The sequence below is a fragment of the Dromiciops gliroides genome, chromosome 4, assembly GCF_019393635.1.
Source record: "Dromiciops gliroides isolate mDroGli1 chromosome 4, mDroGli1.pri, whole genome shotgun sequence".
In the NCBI taxonomy this organism is placed as follows: Eukaryota; Metazoa; Chordata; class Mammalia; order Microbiotheria; family Microbiotheriidae; genus Dromiciops; species Dromiciops gliroides.
The window spans coordinates 137278345-137304391 of NC_057864.1; the positions used below are offsets into that span (position 1 = coordinate 137278345).

At 36.9% G+C, this 26047-nt stretch overlaps 1 protein-coding gene across 6 annotated transcripts in view; it reads left to right on the top strand.

The window, feature by feature from the left end:
* The window catches only part of RGS7 (regulator of G protein signaling 7), a 667489-nt gene that overhangs the window by 93731 nt on the left and 547711 nt on the right, over positions 1-26047 (top strand). The gene's annotated exons all lie outside the window — the stretch shown is intronic.

The following is a 26047-nucleotide window of genomic DNA, read 5'->3' on the forward strand; positions in this document are numbered from 1 at the left end:
ACATAGCACTCTGAGGACCTTAAAATATGCTATTTATGTTATCCCCTTTATTCCCATAGCATCCCTTGTTGGAAATGAAGTGGCAGATGTTATCTCCATTTTATTAATGAAAGGTCAAGTGTGATTAAATCAGTATTTGAAAAGAACATAGACATGCTGATTTCAAGTCTTTTGGCCTCTACACTAAGCATATAGTGTTGGAATTCTGGAAATTAGTGTTACCACTCACTATACCCACATATGTGTTTCTCTGTCTCTCTCCCTACATTGTTTGTGGTTGTTATTTGGTTGGCCATTCAGAAGTTAATCCACAGAATTACAGAATCATGAAGTGAGGTCAGAGGTAATTTCATCCACTCTCCTTATTTCATACATGAGAAAACTGAGTCTAAGATGTGAGGTGACTTGCCAAAAGTTAGAACTTGCCATGGATTTATAATAGACAAGTTTCTTTAGAAATCATGACAGTAAAATGATTATAATTTAATGTTTTCCATCAAAATAACCTCAAAGTAAGGGATATATTTGAGAACTGATTTTCCTATACTTTACAGAAGATACTTTTGAAATCATCCAAACATTTTACCATGTTAACAAAAATAAATGTTACAAATAACAATTTTATTTGCCCAGAAGGGTGCAAAGTAGTTGGGTGCTAATCAGTAACATTATAATATTTTACAAGTACAAATCAGTTTTTATAAGCTATAAAACATCTAGAGTATATATATATATATATATGTTTGTATGTATGTATATATTTTATTTTTGGTAAGGCAATTGGGGTTAAGTGACTTGCCCAGGTTCACACAGCTAGTAAGTGTTAAGTGTCTGAGGTCGGATTTGAACTTATGTCCTCCTGAATCCAGGGCTGGTGCTTTATCCACTGCACCACCTAGCTGCCCATCTAGAGCATATTTAAAATATTTTAAAATTACATTTAAAAATCTCAATCATAACATCTTAGAGTTAGAAGAGATATTAAAGAAAATCTAGTTCAAACCCCTGCAACATGTAGGAATCTATGATTTTCCTGACTTTTGAAACAAAAGGGATGTGAATGTGTATATGTGTTTGTGTGGAAACTTTGAGAATGACTTGTGTCTTAAACTGAATTATTGTGATTTTTTTTCTGTAATGAAAGTTGTACATATCTATTTTTTCACATAGTCTGGGTGGGTGGAAACAGATAGATAAGAAGTAAATAGCAATGCAGGCATAAAACCTAGCCTGCTTCCTAATTGACTGAGAGTTCGTTGAATTCAATCCTAAAAAAATTGGGTGGACAAATATAAAAACTGAAGGTGCTGTAATATAGAAGAAAACATTACATGTTTATGGATAATCTAGATATAGGGTTCTTGACCTGGGCACCATAGACTAGAGAATAGATTTGGAGGAGGAGATATGTGAATTTGGATGGGGAAAAAAATCACATCTTTATTTCAAAATAATTGATTTCCATTATAATCCTGTGAATTTTAATTTATTAATTTAAAATCATTATTCTAAGAAATCTATAGGTTTTTACTATACTGCCAAGCAGGTCCATGATGCAAAAAAGGTTAATAATCCCCATCCTACATTGAAAGGGTATCATGATTTGCCAAAAAATGCAGAAGAAATGGTATCTACACAGAATAGTTTAGAAAGTTTAGGTGCCAACTAATTGGACACTATATTTTTCCCCCTTTTTTGTGCCATGATAATATGAATTTCTATATAGTATTTGATTTTCCTATGCAAATAAATCCATGGAAATGCAAATTGTGGTCTAGAGCCTGTAGAGATGGGGAATAAAGGCAAAGTGCAAACAAATGCCATAATTTGGTAATCATGAACGGTGGTTGTAGAAATAGGAGGAGAGGGAATTAAAGACAAAGTAAAGTAAATCTCTAAATTGATTAAGCCAAGCAAACTCAGAGACCAATGATGGTCAGGAGATATGGTGCCTGGCATTGGAGTTCAATGATTATTAAAAATTTAAAAAGTAGTGAAAAGGGAAAACCATGGAGGGATATCAACTTAGCATTTGGCAATAAGAGCAATGCCCTTTCTACCATATAAACCTATGAGGGATGAGAAGTTAAAAGAATAATCTCCAATGGAGATGACACCAAGGCACTGTGATTTAGAGGTGATTCAAATTTCTGTTAAAGTGAAGACTAGGTTTATATCCTTTGGAGGTAGTCAGCTACCCAATTAAATTCAGTAAAAAAGGCATCAGAGTTAGAAGACTTTTTGCATTTACTCTATTATTTATTACCCACATGATCCCAAGAAGCTGCTATACAAAGCCTCATTGGATTTTCCTCATGGTTAAATATATGTTTCTCAAAGGCCCTCACTGATGAGGACTTTGTTCTGCTACTGACTTGGTTCCTTAACAAGGTATGAAATCAGGTTTTCTCCTTGAAAATGTTTGAATGTGGTAACAAAGTTGCCCTCCTGACACCTCACTAAGAATGATTTATTCAGGGCAATACCTTGGAATTGTCCTTTAAAGGAAAGCTAGGGAACTAGGACAAAAAGATTATTGAAAAGCTCTCAAGATCAAATCCTGTCTCTATAAACCCAGGGCTTTGCTTTGGGGCCACAGCTTACATGTAAAATGAGAAGGTTGGACCAGATGACCTCTCAATTCCCTTTCAGCTCTAAATCCTATGATCCTCAGCTAGAATGTTTCCAGTGATGCCGTATTGACTATTTCATAAGGCAGGTATCACATTCCATTTTCAGACAGCTCTAAATCTTAGGTAGTTCTTTCTTAAATCAAATTCAGCTTCCCTGTAACTTAATTCCCACCCACTAGTCCTACTTACTTCTGTAATTATGAACTACATAAAATGGGCAATCCCATTCCACATGCTTGTAATTACAAATATTTAAAGGCAATAAATATGTTCCTCTTAAGTCTCCCCTTTTTCAGGCTAAATATTCTTTGTTCCTTCATGGCTTCTGATCTAACATGATTTCCGCATACCTTCACAATCTTGATTAATTTTATTTGTACCTTCTGTTTTGGCTCATCAATGTTGTGCTTAAAGAGTGGTACTTCCAACTAAGCTTATAATTCAGGTGTAGACTGACCAGGACAGAAAGAAATGAAATTTATTTCTATATTTTAAAATCACACAATAATTTAAAATTATCTTTTTTTTAAAGCAGCCATTTAATACCATTGACACATAGTGAGTTTCAACTTGAATGGTCTACGATGACAAGCCAAGTCAACTAGTACTTTTAAATGCCTGCTATGTTCTAGGCACTATTCAGTTTTACTGCCATTTGCCAATTGTTTCAACACTTTACCCTGAAGCTTAGTTTCCTCATATATAGAATGTTGGGATTGATCTAGGTTATTTTGTCTCTTCCAGCTATAATAAGCTGACAGGCATAAAATATTTATTAAGTTTTATATACCAGGCTCTGGGAATAAAAAGATAGTCCTTACCCTTAAGAAACTTCCATTTTAATGAGAAAACAAAAACACAAAAGGCAGCTGAAAAGTAGAGGAATGAGAAAGGAGAGAAAATACCTCAGTTGGTACATGGTGTTGGAATCCAGAAAGTCAGAAGCACAGCTGTATGGGAACTGAAGATCGGCCAGTCTGGTCTCCTCCTCAAAATTGAGGCACTACTATATGTTTTTTCAAATGAATTGCTGTTAAATCAGTTATACTTAATTCTATACTTACATATTATTTTTTAAAGCTAAGCACAAGAGTGTGAATTTAATCCTATTATATTATAAATTTTGGTTTGTCTTTCTAGACTATCAAGATCTCTTTGAATCTTGATTCTTCTACCCAACATACTACTTTTCTGCTATTTAAAAGTTACATGTGTATGCCATCTGTGCCTTCAATAAATTCAGTTTGACAAATGTTTAACAAGTTCCTACTACTTGTAAGTTATTGTGTGATAAGTGCCACATAGGCAAATATATATTATGCAGATCTTGCTCTCAAGAAGTTTGTAATCTAAATGGTCAAAGGATATGAACAGGCAGTTTTCAGGTGAAGAAATCAAAGCTATATATTACCATATGAAAAAATGCTCTAAATTACTATTGATCAGAGAAATGCAAATTAAAACAACTCTTAGGTATCACCTCATACCGATCAGATAGGTTAATATGACAAAAAAGGAAAATAATAAATATTGGAGAAGTTGTGGAAAAATTGGAACACTAATGCCTTGTTGGTGGAGTTGTGAACTGATTCAGCCATTCTGGAGAGCAATTTGGAACTATGCCCAAATATGGGCAAGTATGGGGCTGTGCTTATCCTCTGAAGAAGTAATACCACTACTTGTTCTGTAACCCAAAGAGATCATAAAAAGGGGGAAAGGACCCACATGTACAAAAATATTTATAGCATCTCTCTTTGCAGTGACAAAGAATTAGAAATCAAGGGGATGCCCATCAATGGGGAATGGCTGAAAAAGCTGTGGTATATGAATTTAATGGAATACTATTGTGCTATAAGAAATGATGAGCAAGCAGATTTCAGAAAAAACCTGGAAAGACGTAAGTGGACTGATTCTGAGTGAAGGGAGCAAAACCAGAACATTGTACACAGTAATAGCAATATTGTATGATGATCAACTGTGATAGACTTAGCTCTTCTCAGCAATACAATGATCCAAGATAATTCCAAAGGACTCATGATGGAAAATGCTCTCCACATCCAGAAAAAAGAACTGTGGAAGCTGAATACAGATTGAACCATAATAATTCTACCCTTTTTTGTTTCTTTTTCCTTTTTGAGGTTTTTTTCCTTTTATTCTGATTCTTCTTTTACAACATGACTAATACAAAAATATGATTAATGTGATTTTATATATATACATATATATATATACACATATATATATAATATATATATAAAACCTATAACAGATTGCTTTCTGTTTTGGGGAGGGGGAAAGGAAGTGCGATGAAATAATGGGATTTAGCAGATACTCAAAAACCCACCTGGAGATTAATCGAGACTGATTGAATCAAGTGAGAGTGATTGACTGCTGATTAAGCCTACTTCACGTTAATTGGATTGTAATCACACCTGGCTAGCCCTTAAGAAGGTATTGTTCTCAGAAACTAGACTGTGAACTCAAATTGAGAACACCTTCAAAGCCAATGGATTTGGATGACACCAACCAATCACCTTGAAGCAGTGTGTAAGGACCGCCTTTGTTCCAGAACTATAAAAAAGCTTCCACAGTCAGCTTAGGAAGGGGTTCCTGATTAAAACAGGCTAGTGGGAGAGTTCCTGATTAAAGCAGGTTTGTGGAGGAGGACTTCAGGAAGAACCCAACCAGGCTGGAACTCTAGGCTAGGTAGGACTTCTTTTTCATAACCTTCTGAATTCTTTGTAAATACTGTATGCTTTAATAAATGTTTAATGCCCAAAGACTGGTACTGAAGCTTTTTAAGTTTTGGTGACCACAATTAAGATTTTAAACATCACAGAAGGAAGGGAGGGAGAAAAATTTGGAACCCAAAATCTTATAAAAACAATATTTACATGTAACTAGAAAATAATCTTTGCATGTAACTGGGAAAAATAAAATGCTATTAAGATTGAAAAAAACTAGAAGAGAAAGTTTATTAAAAAAAGAAAGTATAGAACAATGAATGGAGCATATACCTTTACCAAAAAACCCATAAAACTAATTAATAATCTTAAAATAAAAACAAGTCAGATTTTGAAAATAAGAATAAAAACATATTTCTATGTGACTGTTAAAAAAATAAATTTGTATTCTTATATGTTAGAGAGTGTTCTGGGATGAGCCTGACTCAGGAACAATCACCTGATCTGGACATAATAGCATCCAAAAATATTATGAAATTTTGAGCTTCATGAAAAGATGTATGACTTCCAGGAATAAGAAAGTGACAGTATTGCTGCATACTATTTTGCTTAGACCATAACTGGAGTACTATGTTCTTTTCTGAGTGATTATGTTATAGGAAAGACGTGATAACCTGGAAAATGTCCAGAGAAAGGCAACCAGAATGGTTGAGAACCTTGAGTCCATGTTTTATGAAGCCTGGTTAATAAAACTGGTGATGTTTTATTTAGAGAAAGAGGTCTCAGAAGGCACATATCACAGCTGTATTAAAATACTTGAAATGCTAGCTTGAGGAAGAAGGATTAGATATTTTCTTATGGGCTCTCAATGGAAGAACTAGAAGTAATTAATGCAAGTTGAGGCATATTTAGTGTCAATGTAAAGAAAAAAATATCCTAACACAATTATCCAAAAGAGGAAGGGATATTTTGGAAGGAAATGGGTTTCCCCTCCTTAGGAGATGACTTCAAACAAATATTGAAAGATCACATGTCAGATGTCCTGTAGTGACTATTATTTTGAAGTATATGGGTCAAACTAGATGGATAATTGAGATTTCAACTAGTAGTCAAATTGATTATATTACAAATACTGGGTGTGAAAAAGCTAAGAGATGGCGTAAGAAAAGGGACATAGGAAAGTACAGGATGGAAATAGGAATCATCACCAAATCTTTGATAAATATATTGACTAGGGTAGGAATAAAAATGTAACTCTTTCTTATACCACTAGAAACCTCCATCTAGGTTGACATTAATTTCTTACTGTTCTAGCATCACTGGAACCACCAACATGAGCTCTAATTGGTGAATCTGTAATATTATTCCTGAATCCAGGCTTCCACAACCACTTCCCACCATTTATTTCCAAATATACTACTCCTCTAGTACCTTCCTTTCTCTTCTATCTCCCCTTTATCTGCCCTCTGGAGAATGACCCAAAATTGAATAGGAGTTAAGTATTCTGTGAAAAAGTGGTTTATCATTTAGACAGAGAATTGAAAAGGTGTGAATTCCAAATCCAAAGCTCTCATGTAATCAGAGATCAGGCATCTGTCTGGGAGCAGATTTCAGGAGATGGAGTATGCATGCCTATTATGAAGAAAAAATCTGATGCCACAAATAGTGAAAGTACAACAATAATAATTTACTTTCTATGGGGCTTTATAGTTATAGAGTAGTTTATATGAATCCTGTAAATAGGAGTATAAAACATTAGTCATTGTAATTAAATAGTCATGCATAAACAGATAATTAAAAGGCTACCTATAAAGAAGCGGTTTTAGTATTTTATTATTTCTAATTTATTTTATTATTTCTGTAAAATAGGGACATATGGACTTAATAAGGTGGTTATGATGATAGTTATTGAGGTCTCAGTTTCCTTCCAACTCTTAAATTCTTGATCTATAATTCTACGAAGGCACAATCTATACAAAGCCATTACTTTCATAAACCACATAGGAATCTGCCTTCTTATGGGATTGTACATTAAACCTCCATAAAAGTATGACCTCTCTCCAGAGGGTCGTCAGGATTTTGGCTAATATCTATGGAGCACTGGGAATACTTTGACAATAGAATGATGATATCAAAGTGTAATTAATTTTATTGGCATTTAGGGGACATTAGTGAGAAGCAAGTTTTCCCAGAAGTGCCCTTGGCAACCCAAAGGTCCCAAAGAATTCTGTAGAGCATCCTAAAAGGGATAGTAATGGGACTTATATAGAATTACTGCCCAAGAAGAAACACTTGATTGGTTTGTGAAAGCATGTGGAACTCCTTCCAAACAAAACATGATGGTGGCATTTCAGAGATTGGGCTTCTGCCCGAGGGCCCAGAATTTAACTTGTATGACTTATGAACTATAGCTTTGTTTCTCACAGGTTCTATCTGATTGCCACTCAATATTTTTTGTTGGTAAGACCTTTCCATTCTTCTTTGAAAGGATACATATAGTATAAATCTATAATTTTATCTAGAATACTGATGTTTGCATAGTAGGCACTCAAGAAATATTTGTTCAATTGAGATTTATTTTCATTTTTCTAAGAAAATATCTCTTCCTTTTCCTTCTGGAAACAAAACCAAAGACAACCTGGTTAAAACAACACTGAAGGATTGCCCAAGGTCACATGAATCATAAGTAGCCCAGTGGGAATTTGAATCTAGTTTCTCTCATGTAGTGCTCTATGATGCCGTATCACTTTGTATACTGTGCTATGCTGTCTTAGGTAAGACTTTCAAGGATGATGAAGTGCACAGAGATTAAGTGATTTAGCCAAGGTTATACAGACAATAGTAGTAGTAGGCTTCCGCCAGTCGAGGATGATGATGGATCAGCACCTTGAAGAGCCACAGGCCACAGTGTGGCTGTGCATTCTGATATGGGAGGCACAGCTCCTGCTGCAATGAGGACATCAGAAAACTGTGCTCTCTATTACCCATCGATTCCTGCATCTCATTCACTTTTCTTCCTCCAGAGCTTGGAGGTCCACCTCAGCTGCGTGCAAACTGCTCCTGAGTACTGAACTCCATTGGGTATGGTCCTTGGCCATCTCCTCCCAGCTGCCGGTTTCTATTCCCAGAGCCCTCAAGTCTCACTTTGCTGTAGCAAAGCTGGGGGCATCCAACAGGTCTTTGGCCTGAGGCTAACTCGCCATGGAGTAGGTCTTTAGGAATGCACCCATCTTGCATGCGGTACACATGACCGAGCCAGTGCAGCCCTCTTTGTTTCAGTAGCGTGTAGATGCTCAGAAGTTGCATGTGTTGGAGTACTTCTGTGTTGGTGATTCTATCTGACCAAGATATGCCAAGGATGCGCCAAAGGGAGTGCATGTGGAAGCTGTTAAGCTTCTTCTCTTGTTTAGTATATGTAGTCCATGTTTCGCTGCCACAGAGGACCAGCAAAATGAATGACTGTTTTGAAGACAAGTGCAGTGAAATGAATCCTGTCCTTGAGGCCAAGTGCAGCACACTCATTGAATACAAACGCTCCCCAATGAAAGTGCTCTTCAGAAACTACATGCTGTGAGAAGAAATGCTCAGTGAATCCCGAGGTAGTGTGCAAACAAATATTGGGTTGGGCTCAGTGAGGGAATACAGGTTGCTGCTGACTCAGGAAACATCAGAGGAATGTACGAAGGCATCAAGAAAGCTTACGGACCCACTCAGAGCAAGACAGCTCCCCTCAAGTCCAGCACTGGAGAGTACATTATGGACAGAGTTAAGTAAATGGAAAGATGGGTAGAGCACTTTTCTGAGTTGTACGCCGTCAGAAATTCTATCACGGAATCAGCTTTAAACATCATGGAGTCCTTCCCTGTACTACAGGAGTTGGACAATGTACCCACCCTTGAGGAACTTGAGAATGCAATTAGCTCCCTAAGATGTGGAAAAGCTCCTGGTGCAGACAGTATCGCATCTGAATTGATCAAATGCTCTAAAAGCATTCTCTTAAAACCCCTGCATGAATTGTGCCTGTGTTGGAAAGAAGGTGAAGTGCCACAGGATATGCATGATGCCCGTATAGTTACTCTTTGTAAGAATAGTGGAGACAGGAGTGACTGTAACAACTACAGAGGAATTTCTCTTCTTAGCGTCATTGGGAAGATGTTTGCCAACGTCATCTTGCTTAGACTGCATAAACTTGCCAACCATGTTTACCCCAAATCGCAATGTGACTTTCGAGCAGGGAGGTCAGCTATTGAAATGATTTTCTCGCTTCGCCAACTGCAAGAAAAGTGCAGAGAACAAAGAAAACTCCTCTTCATTGCCTTCATAGACCTGACCAAAGCATTTGATATGGTTAACAGAGGTCTTTTCAAAATTCTCTCGAGAATTGGTTGCCCTCCTAAACTCCATAGCCTGATTTGCTCCTTTCATTGCAACATGCAGGGTGTCATTCAGTTCGAAGGCAACACCTCTGAAGCATTCAGCATAAACAGCGGAGTCAAGCAAGGAGTCAAGCAAGGACGCTTGCTCCCACGCTGTTTGGAATTTTCTTCTCCATGCTGCTACATCATGCTTTTGATTTATCAACTGATGGCATCTATCTGCATTCCTGGTCGGATGGAGGCTTGTTCAATGTTTCATGTCTGAGATCCAAAACCAGAGTGAGAGGTAGTACCCTTAGAGACCTGCTTTTCACTGATTATGCCACACTTGCCTGTCACTCAGAACGTGAATTACAGACTCTGATGGATCGCTTCTCCCAAGCTTGCATGGACTTTGGCCTAACCATTAATCTTAAAAAAGACGAAAGTCATGTGTCAGAGTGCTATGTCGCCTCCATTGATACACATCGGTAGCTGCCAGTTGGATGTCGTAAGCCAATTCTCATATCTTGGCTCTATTGTCAGTGACAATTTGTCACTTGATTCTGTGATCAATCAGAGGATTGGGAAAGCTACTTCAAACATGTCTAAGCTTGCCGAGCGTGTCTAGGCAAACAGTAAACTGGCAAGATGAACCAAATTTGCTTTCTATAGAGCATATATCCTGAGTACCTTACTGTATGGCAGCGAAACATGGACAACATACACTAGACAGACAATAGTAGCAGAGCAATACTCCAAATACTGTTTCCTCCACACTATGCAACTTCAGGCAGATGCCATAAACACCAAGTCATAGAATCTCAGAGTGGTAAAGGACCTCAGAAACCATCTGGTTCTGACAACAAATCCTCTCTACCATGTCCACAATTGGCTATCCAGCCTTTGCTGGAAGACCTCAAGGGAATAGGATGCCATTATATCTCAGAGCAGGCAATTCCACTTTTTGTTTTGTTTTTTGTCGTTGTTTTTGTTTTTGTTTTTGCAGGGCAATTGGGGTTAAGTGACTTGCCCAGGGTCACACAGCTAGTAAGTGTTAAGTGTCTGAGACTGGATTTGAACTCGGGTCCTCCTGAATCCAGGGCCGGTGCTCTATCCACTGTGCCACCTAGCTGCCCCATGCAATTCCACTTTTAAGGCAACGTTAATTATTAGGAAGTTTTTTTTCTTTCTCTTCACATTGAATTTAGGCCTGTATATCTGAAGCTTCTATCGATTCCTCTTTGTCGGCCTTCTGGGACCATGTTAGATTCCTCTTCCACATAGAAGCCCTTTAGATGCTTCAAGAGAGCTTCCTTGTCCCCGATGTTTCTTTTTCTAAATTGTGTCTAAGTTACCAAACAAGACTAGGAGCTCCATTATGAGAGCAAAATTTTGAACAACCTTTTAAGAATAGCTTTGCTATCTCCTCCCACCCCTATTCCTCACCCTTTATTGATACTTTAAGCATCCTTAGAGTATTTAGAGAAGTGGAGAGAGTTACAAGTAGTACTTTTTATTAGTCTCAGGAACTTGGGGTGAGGGTGGTGGAGGGATGGGTCAGAGAAGAATTTAAGAAGGTGGACAGACATAGATATATGGAGAAAAAAACTTAGGGGTCTTAAATCTATTAGGCAATGCCCTGTCTATTCAGTTATTTCACTGTCCCAGAGTGACACCAATCCTGTCCTGTTTACTTACTCCCCACTTGATATCATAATATTTAGAACTGAAAGTATCCTTAGAGTCTAGTCCAACTCCCTTATTTTACACAAGAGGAAACTGAGACCCAGAAAGAGAAAATAACTTGCTCCAGGTCATAGTGGTGGAAAGTAATAAAAGCAAGGTTTTCATCTACATGTCCTCTGACTTTAGAGGTACTCCCTTTCTTTTTCAGCAGACATCCTTCAGTTATGTTCAGAACAGTGTTTAACTCTGAGGTTGTTGTTTTGTTGAATGACTTCTTTCACAACAATAATGGTGTTGAATAGTGAAAATGTTGACCCCAAAGCCTATTTCTTCCTAATGTTCCAATCAAATGACAATTAAGTCCAGCTGGAATGTATAATCATAATTAATGTTGGTAGAATTATTGTTTTTTGCATAAATGAAAAGTCTTTAATTAAAAACATAATTTCTTTGGTGAAAAGTTCTTGGGAGCCAAGTTCTTAAGTACTATGAATATTTCTCTCAGGTTTATAGCTGAAATCTGGCTTCCTGAATCAAGTTTCATCACTGACATGTAGTGAACCAATCCTCAGAAAATCAGCCTGATTTTTATCTTCCTGATAAAACTTGACAAGATACAAGAGGGGGCTGTTGCTCTGTTTATCCTATAGGAGCACATTAGAAGAAGGATCCATAGTTGATACTGAGGCCTTACCTGGTACATAGCTAACTGAAGATTATTATCACATTTTCTCTTGCATAACTTTCTTGGTATTTCCATCAGATAAGAGTTTTTAGGCAACTGTAGAATCTCTCTCTCCTGCCTTCCCCCACCTCCCATCCCATTAAGGGCCTTCCTAGTCAGATATACTCTTACTTTAGCTGAAGCATAATATATTCTGCTCCAGCCTTTTACCTTTACTCTGGTCAGATATACTCTTAACCCTTAACCTTTAACCCTGATGGCAACAGTTCTTAACCTGGGGTCTAAGATTTCAGAGTATGTATACTTGAATGGGAAAAATATTAATCTTAATATAATTGATTTTCCTTCTAATACTATGTGTTTTATTGTATACATTTAAAAGCATTTTTTTGAGGATTCCATTGTTTCATCAGTCTGCCAAATAGGTCCAGGACACAAAAAAATGATTGAAGTGCTCCTGCCATAGTGTATCTTAAAGCTTCATGGAAACAAAAATTCAAAGGACTAATAGGATTATAGGAAACCATCTAGATTACATAGTCCATTTGTTTCATTTTGTAAATGGGAAATCCAGAATTGTACAGTGAGTGGCCCAAGGTCACAGGTAGTAAGTGGCAGAGTTGGATTTGAACCCAGGACCTCTGACTCTAAATACAATACCCTTAACTCTTTTTTACAACAGAGATGGTAATTTCTTCAGGAGACACTATCATTTCTTCTTCTATATTGAAATGTGTTCTTAAATACATACACATATTCAGATTCCAGTGGTTAAAAGGAAGGTAGTGAATCTCTACTTTCCAAGCAAGTTTCTATTTAAGGCCTTATCTTTCCATACCTACCAAAGGAAAGTATGATATCTGGCATCTTATAAAAAATCAAGCCATACATCTTTCAATGAAGCTTATGGATTTACTAAGTGTTGTTAAGAATTTTTCTCTTCTCTACCCTACCTCACCCTATTTAAGAACGTAATTCCCCTCTACTAACTATATCTTGCCTCTTTGCTCTACTTTCCCATTTAATATATGTCTTACATGAACATGTATTCATTTCCTTTAAATGCCTATTGGCATTAATGTTACTAGTAAGATCCAGGAGTGCTATTGAATTGATAGTAAGTGGTGTCGTATATTGTAGAGCACTTGATAAATGCTTGAGGTGCTCATGATGCTTGAGGGTTTTTAGGTCATTTTGGTTGTGATTATGAAATTCTCATGTTTCTTCTCTACTATTTGATGTGAAGTAAAATAGTGTCCATTTCAGAAAAGCCAAAATGTCTCTACCTGATCATTCAAAGTTTAGTTCATGATATCACAAGATCATTGTCTTAGAAATGCAAGAGATCTTAAAATCATAGGAGTATACAATTTAGAATTTTTCTATGTCCTTCTCTTTAAAACTAGCTAAATTTATCCTAAATCCCAGAAGTTTTCTCTCCTCTTGAAAGAAAACTTGTCTAGGCATCTTTTTTGAAGAAAAATATTTTATCAGTAAATTTAAGAATTATATTTATTTGAGTCAATAAAAAAACTATCCTCCTCCACCCTCTTTTATATTTCTGATTTTTCATTACTTCAGACTAGCCTTCTACCTTATTAAGCTGATTTAGAAAAGTGTTACTATACTTTACATCTTGAATATTGAATATAAGTGTGATGTCTAGGACCTATAGTTTTGTCAATGTGGAAATTCCCAGTAGAGACACTTTGACTGTTAACCATACAAGCCATGTGTATGTAAATTGTAGGCTTTGAGAGTTACATATCGCTCATAGGGGTTGAAGAAATTGCCCATGGTAATGCAGTTAATGTCTGAGGCAAAATTTTAATTCAATTTTCTCTGAATTCACGTCTATCACCTTACTGACTGCAGCATACTACAGACTGTGCATGGAAAGATGAGTGTGCCAGTTAAACAATCTGGTCACAGTTTATGACACTGGACAGGTCAGTTAGCTTTGAGGTCTGCCTCAGTTTCCTCATCTGTAAAATTGGGATAATAACACTACCTATGTCATGGAGTTATTCGAGGATAAAATAATATTTGAAAAGTGCTTTTCAAACCTTAAAGTGTTATATAAATGCTAGCTATTGTTATTATTAACTATTATTATTATTATCAACAAAGAGGTAATTTGTGTTAACCCATATGGTCTCTGCCTCATTATGCTCCTTATCTTCTCTCTTAAGACCCAGTCTGTTGTCTATCATACCTAGTTTGTAGCTTGATGCCCAAAGCTTATATCTATCCAAATTCCTTTGAACAACTATATATGTGTTTTTTTAAGTTATCAAGTTTATGATAGGAAGCAAGAAAATTCACAAGGCACACTATTAGGCAAACAAAACACATTTCACTTTCAAGCATTTTGAAACGTAAAATATTTTTACAGCAAAGTAGTAAAGTTTTGAAGATAGAGATCAAATAACCCTTTACCTCCTAGAATCACCTAACAGAATATGAAAGAGCAATGATTACACATTCCCAAATGTAGGGAGGTTTTAAAATCACTGAGACAGAATCTTATCACCATTATTTGTTTATATTGGTGTTAGACTATTTGGACATAGATTCCAGTTAGCTTTGGAATCAATCTCACTTATGAAACTGAAGATTCATACATAAGGGTACTATAGATGTTGATTTCTTGTGCTTTACACTTGGTGAAAGTGCTAGATAACATCATTTTTTTTTTTACTGTCAATATTGATTTGTCGTTTTCCAATTATAATTTTCTTCCCCCAAATAAAGAAGAAATCCTTCTCTTTTTAATTAATTGATTAAGTACTATATGAAAAAAAGAACTATATTAATACAATCTCAAAATCCAGATTAAAGGACTTGCCCAGAGAAGTCAGTAGACAGTGATATGCTCTTTCACATGGGTTCTGACATTGTAGATGTACTTCTGATCATGAAATCAATGAGTTGTTGAAAAGTGTGTAAGTCAGATAGAATTAGTTAAAAGCATGGGGGAGTATGCTATTTAAAGTAACCCCATGATCTATAAAGTGATAAGTTTAGACTAGATAATTTCTACAGTCTCTTCCAACTCTAAAATTCTATGAATCACCCTGTGGAATGAAGAATCCTTTTTACTGTTCATAACTATTTATCTGTTTTGAAAATTTCATGTTTCATATTATGAGTTTTCTTAAAGTGGGAACAAACCTACTTTAATCTAGGTTTTCAGGCTGTGCTTGGATGTTTTAAATGTTACTAAAACTTGAGAGTATGTTGGGAGAGTGTGTTTCTTTTTCCATGACAATATATTTCTCCCCAAACTTACAATAAACATCTCATCAAAGGATTGTGAAGACAAATGAAAAAAATATTTCTCAAACATTGCAGCTGCTCAGGAGAAATGCACTCATATAAATACCACATTCTATTGCTAAGCAAATATTAGGCAGGGATTTTTCCAGCTATCTCCACACCATACAGTCTTCAGCCAGGCCATCATCTTTACCTCCTCATTACTAAGATCTTGAATTCCACCCATGGAAACATCCTGGGCTTTGATAGGCAAGTTTTTTGCCTTATCTTGCCTGGGTGCATGCCTCTCCCCACTCAAAGTTCAATCCAAATCCATGCCTTGCTATACCTATTTATTCCTAGTCCTTTTGGCTCCATTTTATGTTATCTTTCCCCATTAGAATGTAAGCTATTGACCACTTCCTGGGTGGAGCCAAGATGGAGGAGGACAGGCAATGACTCCTCAGAGTTCTCCCCCAAATCCCTCCAAATCTCTTCAAATAATGCCATAAAACAATACCTGGAGCAGCAGAAACCGCAAAAGGATGGGGTGAGATTATTTTCCAGCCAAAGAAGGTCAACATGAGGGGTCTACTGTGCTAGGGCAGAAGCAGAATCCAATCCTGAGGTCACACCAACACAGACCCAGCCTGAGGCAGGTTGTGCCAGAGAAAGAGACCTTTGGAGCCTCTGAATCAGCTGTAGCACTGTTGTCTTCTGGAACTGAGGTCACAGTCTGGAGGGAGGGCTGAGTGGTTGTCTGGGGTAGATTACATGGGTCTCTGCTGGTGCTGAGGTAAAACTCTGTTGTTTTACCCCTGCTGGGGACCAGGAAACAGACTTGAGTGGTAATGGCCCAGGTGGGAGAGGGGCACAGGCTTGACAGAGCTATCTACCCAGCAAAAAAAAAAAAATTGTTTTCTGGTTGAAGAGCAAATAGGTCTGGGGTTATTTACAGACCAGAGCACAGACTAGGTGAGTAAAGAACCTGCTACTCCTTACATTGTACCACCTTGAACCCCCTGAAGCTTGGGACAGTGCAGCCTGGAAGCAGTGACCCACTTTAAGAAGGAGTTATAAGTAAAGAAATAGGTGGACAAGATGAGCAGACAGAGAAAGATGTGGACCAGTTTTTTTAGTGACAAGGAAGATCAAGGTGCACCCTCAGAAGAGGATAGCAATGTCAGGGCTCCTATAGCCAAAACTTCTAAGAAAAATATGAATTGGTCTCAGGCAGGTACTCAAAAAGGACTTTGAAGATAAAGCAAGAGAGGTAGAGGGAAAAAATGGAAAGAGAAATGAAAGTGATACAGGAAACAATTCAAGTACTGTGGAGTCACAGCCATAATAGCACAAGCTCTATTAGCTTCTACATTAAAGGAAGGTAAGATATAAATTGAAAGAATCAGCCATTCACCTCCTGAATGAGATACCAGAAAAGGGAAACTTCCAGGAATATTATAGCCAAATTCCAGAGCTCCCAAGTCAAGGAGAAAATATTGCAAGCAGCCAGAAAGAAACAATTCAAGTACTGTGGAGTCACAGCCATAATAGCACAAGCTCTATTAGCTTCTACATTAAAGGATTGGAGGGCATGGAATATGATATTCTGGAGGGAAAAAGAATTGGTATTCCAACCAAGAATAACCTACCTAGCAAAACTGTATAATCTTTCAGGGGAAAAATTTGACTTTAATGAAAAAGAGGACTTTCAGGTATTTATGATGAAAAGATCTGAACTGAATAGAAAACTTGACTTTCAAATACAAGACCCTAGAGAAGCATAAAAAGGTAAACAGGAAAAAGAAATCAAGACAAATGTTAAAAGGTTAAACTGTTTATATTCCTACATGGAAAGATAAGACTTCTAAATCATAAGAACTTTCTCAGTATTAGGGCAGATGATAGGAATAAATTTAGACAGAAGGAACAAGGGGGAATTGATTATGATGGGATGACATCTGTGAGGCACCTATTTTTGTTTCTATTTTTTTTGTGGGGTGGTTGGGGTTGGGTGGCATGCCTGGGGTTGTGCAGTGGGAGAGTGTCTTGTGTCTGAGGCCAGATTTGGGCTGGGGTCCTCCTGGGTCTAGGGTGGGTGATTTGTCCACTGTGTCACCTATCTGCCCCATGACGACATCTTTAGGGTAAAATTGAGGGGTGAGAGGATTGCAATGGGGGAGGGGAAGGGGAGAGGTAGAATGGGGTGAGATCCCACATGAAAGAAGCTGGAAAGGGCTTATGGAGTCGGGGAGGAACAGGACAGTAAATGAGCCTTATACTCATAAGAATTGACTCAAATACCTTAATCTCATCAAAGTTGTCTCAAGAAGGGAAAAACATACACACTCAATTGGGTGGAGTAACCTATCTAACCCTGCAGGACAGTAGGAGGTGAAGAGGATAAGGAGGGAGGGGTGAAAGAAGGGAGGGCAGATTGGGGAAGGGGGCAAAACACTCCCCCAGAAGCAAAATACTTTTGAGGAGGGATAGGATGAAAGAAGATAGAAAATAGAGTAAATATCATAGGGAAGGGAATAGGATGAAGGGAAACAGTTAACAATAGTAACTGAAAAGAATTTTGCAGCAGAGGCAAGAGTAATGTAAGATGATGATGATGATTGATGGATTGATAATTGAATGGAGATGAGAATTGATTGATGAGGATTGATAAGGTGGACTGATTGATGATAATGGGGATTAATTGATGAAGATGGGGGATTGATTGATGATTATGAGAACTGATTGATGATGATGATGATAAAACATATGGTACTTTGCTGGGATATTATGAAGAAAATTCTTTGTCAGGTATAAGGTACTATATAAATGTTATCTATTGCTGTTGTTGAAATAATTAACCTTATGGGTTTATTGTGAGGAAATCTCTCTTTAAAGTACTATATAAATGTAGTTTACTATAAAAAATGATGAGCAGGATGCTATCAGAAAGACCTGGAAGGACCTGCATGAGCTGATGCAAGGTGAAAAGTACTGTATACAAAATAACAGCAATATTGTGAGATGATCTGCTGTGAATGACTTGGTTATTTTCAGCAATGCAAAGATCCAAGACAACTCTGAATGTCTTAGGAAAAATGCAGTCCATCTACAGATGGAGAACTGATGATGTATGAATACAGATTCAAGCATAATTTTTTTGTTAGTTACTTTACCTGAAGTTTTCTTTTTGTCTATTTTCTTTCACAACCTGGCTAATATGGAAATGTTTTGCATGACTGCTCATGTATAGCTTATATTGAATTGCTTGAATTCTTAGGAGAGGGAGGGAGGGAGAGAATTTCAAACACAAAGTCTTTTTTTTTTTTTAGTTTTTTTTTTTTTTTTAGTGAGGCAATTGGGGTTAAGTGACTTGCCCAGGGTCACACAGCTAGTAAGTGTGTGTTAAGTGTCTGAGGCCGGATTTGAACTCAGGTACTCCTGACTCCAGGGCCAGTGCTCTATCCACTGCGCCACCTAGCTGCCCCCAAACACAAAGTCTTAAAAAAATTTTATGTCAAAATTTGTATTTACATGTAATTTGAGAAAATAAAATTCTAAAATGAAAGAAAAACAAAAAACAAAACCAAAAAAAGAATGTAAGCTCTTTGCAGGCAGGGGCTATCTTGCTTGTTTGTGTTTGTATCTCCAGCACAGTGCCTGGCACATATTGAGAGTTTGTTAGATGATCTATTGATCTAGCTGTGATTTTTCTCCATGGGGGTATTCCTTCCATACACATAGATCTATGACTTGGTTAAAGGTACTTGATAACTGCTGAAAGATGCATCTCTCTGCAGCCAATCTGATGATGAACTTCCCCAAATATAACTAGACTGGTCTATAGATGACAGAATAAGGCACATATCTGTGCCCTTTCTCAAAACTTTTCTAGCTTTTTAAGACCTGCTTGAGTTTGACTGTTGGAAAAGCTTTCAAGAGCCTAAAAACCATCTGTTAGGTCTTTAGGAGATGTTTTTATAGGTATTATAACATGGCATAGGGAGACTAGAAGAACAGAAGACTCTTGTAGTGTTCTCATTGAAAACTTAAAAACAGAACTCAGATACTGAATTCTGCAGCTGCCTCAGTTGTGATTTTGAATGCAACTTGTGAAATATGTTTCAGACTAGATAAGGGGAATGTCCTCTTTAGAGACAGCAAAGTGACAAGAGGGTAGAGAGTCCATTTTATTCAGGAATCATATGGTGAAATTCAAAGCATCCTAAAATTTGGAAATGGAGAGTATAGATTCTTGGGTAATTTGAGTATATCCCTTTGAGCCAAACTCCAAACTTACCACCTTCACTTTCCCATCTCCCCTCCTCCCCCACCTTTCTCCCTGCAATCCTATTTCTCAATAGGATGAGCGAATAACAGCAAAATATTTTGAAAGTGTGTCCTTGTCTCACTGAATTACAGTGAGGAGGGCAAGAGATGTGAGCCATTGGGTTTCTTTGAAACTGAAGGTAATTGTTGAAGACTGCAAGTATGTTTTCATTAGTACCAGACAAGAACACCGACTTTAGTTGAAAGCAGCCAGAGATTAATTCTGATCTTCACTGGTGGTGAGGATTTTTCAGTGTTAAAAAGCTATATGAATGAATACCTCTGGAATATTGTACAAAAGAGTGAAGTTTTACCCCCAAAAAACAATACATATTATTTGGTGGCAAAAAAAAAAAAACTGCACACACAAACTCCTAGAAAGGTGTTACGAATATATCCTGTGAGATGACCTAAAAGTATCTTTACTGTAAGACAGAATCAAAGAATCACTGAATTGTATCACCACAAGGGATCTCAGAGGTCATTTAGCTCATAGATTAATAGTCTGTATCTCAATGCTTCAGTGTATTTGTCATCTCATTAGTGTGGGTATTCTCCCCTTCAGTGAATTAAAAGAATTAATAGTTTGCTGAAAGAAAATAAAAGTAGAATGCAAATAAAAAAGGGCAGTCATTAAGATACCCCAAATACTTAGATTCAGCCCTTACCAAATACACCAACTACTATTTTTTTTTTTTAAATTTCACAGTTTTGTTTCTTTACTCTGGTCTAAGCTCTTTTATGTGCTACCTATGTAGTTTAGTGACTCCAGTTAAATGACAGATATGGGAATCTTTGTAACAATCTGTCTTTGTAAGTAGAATCTACAAATACAAGTCTAAAGCAATTAGCCCTAAATTCCCTAAGAACCTATATATAAGACTAACGTAAAGGAAAATAATGGTGTAGATGACCAGGAATTAAGAGATCTGGGTTCTAGTTTCTTGTTCTGCTACTGATTTGGGCAAATCACTTATTCCCTTTGGACTTCAGTTTCCTCATTTTAAAATAAAAGGTTGAATTAGATAATTTCCACAACATTTACAGATCTGACATGCTATGAGTGTGGAAGGCACTGATCGGAAGAGTTTCAGCTTGTTTATGGTATCTTCCTTTGATACTATAATGTATCTTTCATTTCACTGATGTGGGTGTTTCCCTCAACAGTAAAGACTTGAATGTATTTCTATGTTCTTATCCCATGCATAGTGCCTGGCACATTGTAGGTACCTAAAAATGTTTGTTGACTTGACTTGATAGTGTAACTCTTGTTCAAGTGCTCCTATAAATCCTGCAAAGGGAGGCCCAGCCAAGGCTCTTAATCTCTTGCCATTGCATAAATATAGATAATGTGCTATCTGGTCACTTATCCCTTGTTCTTGCTCCATGACTAGCCCTTCTACTTTTGGGGTTATATATCTCCTTGATAATACCACTGTGCTTTTCTTCATTGGCAATGTATTTTATCATATTTATGCTTCCCTGTAAAGTACCTCCCCATTGTTCTGTGGCAATGGGAATTTTAATTCTTTTTTGACAATAGTGTTCTATGACTCCTAGTCATGTAGCATTAGCTGAAGAATATTGATATAAAAAAGATGGGATTTTATTTCAAGGGGAAGTGAAATTGGAAGTACTTTGCAGTTTCTCACATGTAATCCAGCCCCAATTCCTCCTTTTTTTCAATTCTCAGCCTATTTTATTTTCCATCAGAAGTAGACATAATTTGCTGAATTGGCTCAATGGGTCATCTATATATTTGTAAATAATTTCTAATGATAATCTAGACAGTAGGCATGCTTTGTCTACTTAGTCCAAACTATCTATGTTCTAAGTCACTTCCAATGTCTAGGCCATCTTTTTGGGTAGCTAGCCTCTTTATGTTGGTTGCTTTTCCCTTCTCCTTTTCTCCCCCACATCTCTCTAGCTCTGGAAATTAAAAAAAATAATAGTTAGAATTTATATAGTCCTTTAAAGCTTGCAAAATGCTTTACATATGTTATATGATACTCACAACAACCCCATGAGGCAGGTTCTATTATTATCACACCCATTTTACAGATGAGGAAACTACGGCTAATGTGGGCTAAGCAATTTGCCAAAGGTCAGTAGTCAGACACTTAACTAGTAAATATCTGTATAGGGATTTGAACTCACATCTTCTTGACTCTAAGTTTAATGCTTTTATTCCCTAAGCCACCTAAGAGTATACCACTGGTTTTGGAGAAAATGATCAAATACCCTTCCCTGGCCACCATTCTCTTACATGTACTATCTCCCCTATTTGAATGTGAGTTCCTTAAGGGAAAAAATTGTTTTTGCTTTTGATTCATATCCCCAGCTTTTAGCATAGAAATGGACACTTAATAAAGCCTCATTCATTCATTCATTCATTCATTCATTCATTCATTCATTCATTCAGGGAGCTGCTATGCTTCCAGGTTTCTTTCAACCAGTACAATGTCACCCTGAAATGGAAGCATTTGGTTGTTAAAACCCCTAAGCTGTTTAGATTGAACCTTCACCAAATATACTCTCTACCATTTTAAAAAAATTCTTTGGCTATTTTATTTCTTTTTTGTGGTCTAAGTTCCTATATTTGCTATCTGTTTGCTTAATAATGAACACTTTCTCACATTAATGGCAACCTACACATAGCATTATCACCAAAAGATCAAATCCCAAACCCATTTTTCTTGACCCTGTTATAGTTGCTTTGGGGGTAAATGGAGCTCCAAAGGAGGTTTTTTTTTAAATTTAAAAATGTTTGAATTAGTGATTCATTGTTAACAACTACCTCGACAGTTACAGTACAGATGCAGAAAAATACGTTTTAAATGATACAGGTTGTTTTTCCTTTTGGGAGAAATTAATCTGGGGATCATTGGTATGCTTCAAAATAATTTAGAAAATTTTACTCTAATAATAACAAAATTAAAATTACTTTCTCACTCTCTTTTGAAAACTACACTTAAACTGCAGCCATTAGTAAGTCTCTTCTTATGGGTTGCATTCCTGAGTTTCAAAGAAACCTAGGGTTACTTTTCTTTACTTGAATTGCTGTCATGCACATGCAATTGTATTGCAAACTACAGATGGAAATTGATATTTCTGAGTCCTATAGTTTCTTGGAAAATCCAGGAGATAACACAGGAAGCTCAGGGTTGGCTTTGCAGAGATCCACCAGCTGACTATTCAGCAAAGTAGCAAAAGAACAGGGCGGTGACCATAAGCTCTTTCACAAAAACTGTATGAGTGTTCAAGGTTTCAGGAACTTATTTCTAAAATGAACAAACAGAACTTGATCTCAAAGAGTGTCTTCTAGGATGCCCTATAGGCTGTCCTTGGTTGGAGGAATTCCATTGAATGACTCAACTTGGTGAATATTTGCTAGGTGCCCAAGTCCTGAAGATTTTCCTTTTATTTATTTATTTTTGGAGGGAGTGAAATTGGACCTGATCTGTTATTTCATTGATATTGGAAAGTTCCAGTGAGAAAATTTCTTCTACTCATGTAGATCGATACTTGTGCAACTTCAAGGTTTTAGAGTTGTCTGGGGTGCTGAGAAGTATGTGACTTTCCCAGAGTCACAGAAACAGTATATATCAGTGGGCTTTCAACTCAAGTTTTCCTGACTTTGAAGCTGGCCCTTTATCTACTATACCATGTTGCTTCTCTCTCTGGGTGCCTGAGATACAAAGAGGAAAAGTGACATAATCCCTGCCATCAAAGAATTTATAGTTAAAAAATGACCAAGTTCATAGGAGCAGATGAACAGAGAGACATGAAAATTTCAGGGAGGGGACAATTACTTCTAGCTGAGGGGAATCAAGAAAGATTTTCTGGATGCTTTAGCATGTGAACTGGGTATTTAAAGAGAGGAAAAAGGTCAATAGGTGGAGAAAGGGGTAATCATGATACTACTAACAATAGCTGATATTAGTATAATACTTTGAGTTTTACAAAGTGCTTTATAGACATATTATCTCATTTCATTCTCATAAAAATCACTGAGGTAAGTGTTTTCATTATCCTCATTTTACAGATGAGGAAACTGAGACCAATGAAAGTTAAGCAACATGCCCTGGGTCTCATTGCTAATAGGTGTCTGAGGCAGTATTTGCACTCAAGCCTTCCTGATTCCAAGTCCAGTGCTCTATCTACTATGGCACTAGAAACAATGAATGAAACAGAAGATTATGGAATAAGAGTAGAAATTTATATTGCTACCAGATTTTTTAGAAAATAAAAAGTAGGGGCAGCTAGGTGATGCAGTGGATAAAGCACCGGCCCTGGATTCAGGAGGACTTGAGTTCAAATCCGGCCTCAGACACCTAACACTTACTAGCTGTGTGACCCTGGGCAAGTCACTTAACCCCAATTGCCTCTCAAAAAAAAAAAAGAAAAGAAAAGAAAAAGAAAAAAAACAAAAGACAAAAACAAAAACAAAAAAACTTTGAATGCCAAGCCAAGAAGTTTATGTTTTATTTAGCAAGCAATAGGGAACCACTGAAGACCTCTGACAAAATGAATGAATGATGTGATCATATCTTTTAATTAGGAAGATTAGCTTGATAAATTTGTGAAGGATGGATTAGAGTAGGGAGAGAAGCAGGGATCGTAGTCACAAGTCTATAGTAATAGTTGTCCAAGTAAGAGGAAGACAGTGACTCTGTAAAAGTGGGTCCTTTCAAATTAACCATAGAGAGTTCAATTAAAACCAGTATGAGTTTGACTGTTTGTGTGTGTGTGTGTCTGTGTGTGTGTGTGTGTGTGTGACAATGGTAAAAATCATACTTTTTCCCATTACTCTCCTGGTGAGAAGAAATCATTTTGTATTTTCTTAACAAATACATTTGCATATGTTGAAGAATTTTCCTTGTCCTTTTATTTCTTTAAATTATTGTTTTCCTCTGACTGGGAGAGATAATTCATAGAGAGGGAGATGGGTGCAGTAGTTCCTCAAGTCCTGACATAGGAGAGTAGTCACACCTCCCTTCTCTTCTGGACTCCTTGTGACAAGCAGAAGAGGCCATGTGATGGAGTAAAAGAACACCCTATATTATGGTCTCTTCTCTTCAATTCTCTCTCTTTTTTTTTTATCTGGGTTTATGGTTTGAAAAAAGTAAAAATAGTAAGAGCAAGTAGAAACCACATTCATAGAGGTGACACCATCACCAGGAATCCAGAAGCCATGGGCCATGTGAAGAACTTTAAAACATAGAGCCTTTACTAGGGAAGCCAGCATAGCCCCGGGGGGGGGGGGAAGGAAGCCAAAAAAAATCAGGGAAAGTTGAAATTGATGATTATTGTTAAAATCTATGCACTGTTGAGCTGGGGAGGCTGATTTCTCTTTTAGTCTATGACCCTGAGATTAGGAGTAAATGTGCTTTCCCACCCATTTATTTTCCAGGAACCACAAATTAATGTGTTTGGAGATCTAGAAAGGTAAAGCAAGGAGCAATAAGAGATGATTGGAAGTGAATATCTCCTTCCAGGAGTGTTCCTTTTCACTTTACTAAGTGTGTCATTGCTATGCACTAGCTTTCTGAAAACATGAAGGCATTTGCAACCGAATTCTGAGAAGAATCTACAGAGACTTTATATTTTAAGATTTTGCACAGTGCTACTCTATTTTATCTCTTAGAGCAGTGATTCTCAATGGGGAGGGGGGCATCACTGAAACCTTTTTATGGATCTTGCCATGGCACAATTATTTTTTATAACAATACTAAGAGGTTATTTGCCTACTAAATCATTCCTCCCTTTTCCAACTACATATTCATGTGAGGCCAGATTTCTTCCATATACTTCAACTAAAATAACATTTCACAATAGATTTTAATGCAGAAGCAGATATGAGTATCCAGCTATCTTTATTAAGCCAAAGAGATTTGCAAAATAACATAAAACTATTTTTGAAAATATAGCTATTTTTCATAAAAATGTCATGTTAACATGTAATGGGTTTATTGTTATTTTTAATGAATTAATACTTTTTAAAAATTGTCCATTTAATTTTCTAGTATAGTAAATATAAATAGATATAACCCACATAAACACAATCTCTTTGGGATTCTCAGTAACTTTTAAGAGTATAAAGGGATCCTGAGAACAAAAATTTCGAGAACCACTGCCCTAGAGAAAAATCTGGACTTGGCCAAAGACGGATTAATCAAAGTGGTTTAGCAGTCTCTGTGGGCTTGGCTTTAGGGGAAGGCAGCCTAGGCTATTACAGGCTGAGTGTCCTCTGGTGGTCAAAAAGGATACTTCTGCCTCTTAGGAAAGGGCCATCACAGTCAGAGGGAAGAGAGATTAAATGGTAAAGTTGGCACGGTAGCTAAAGCAGAGTACCACCTGGCAGGTGATGAAGAAATGCTAGTCTTCTGGACCAATGAATCAACAAACATTTAT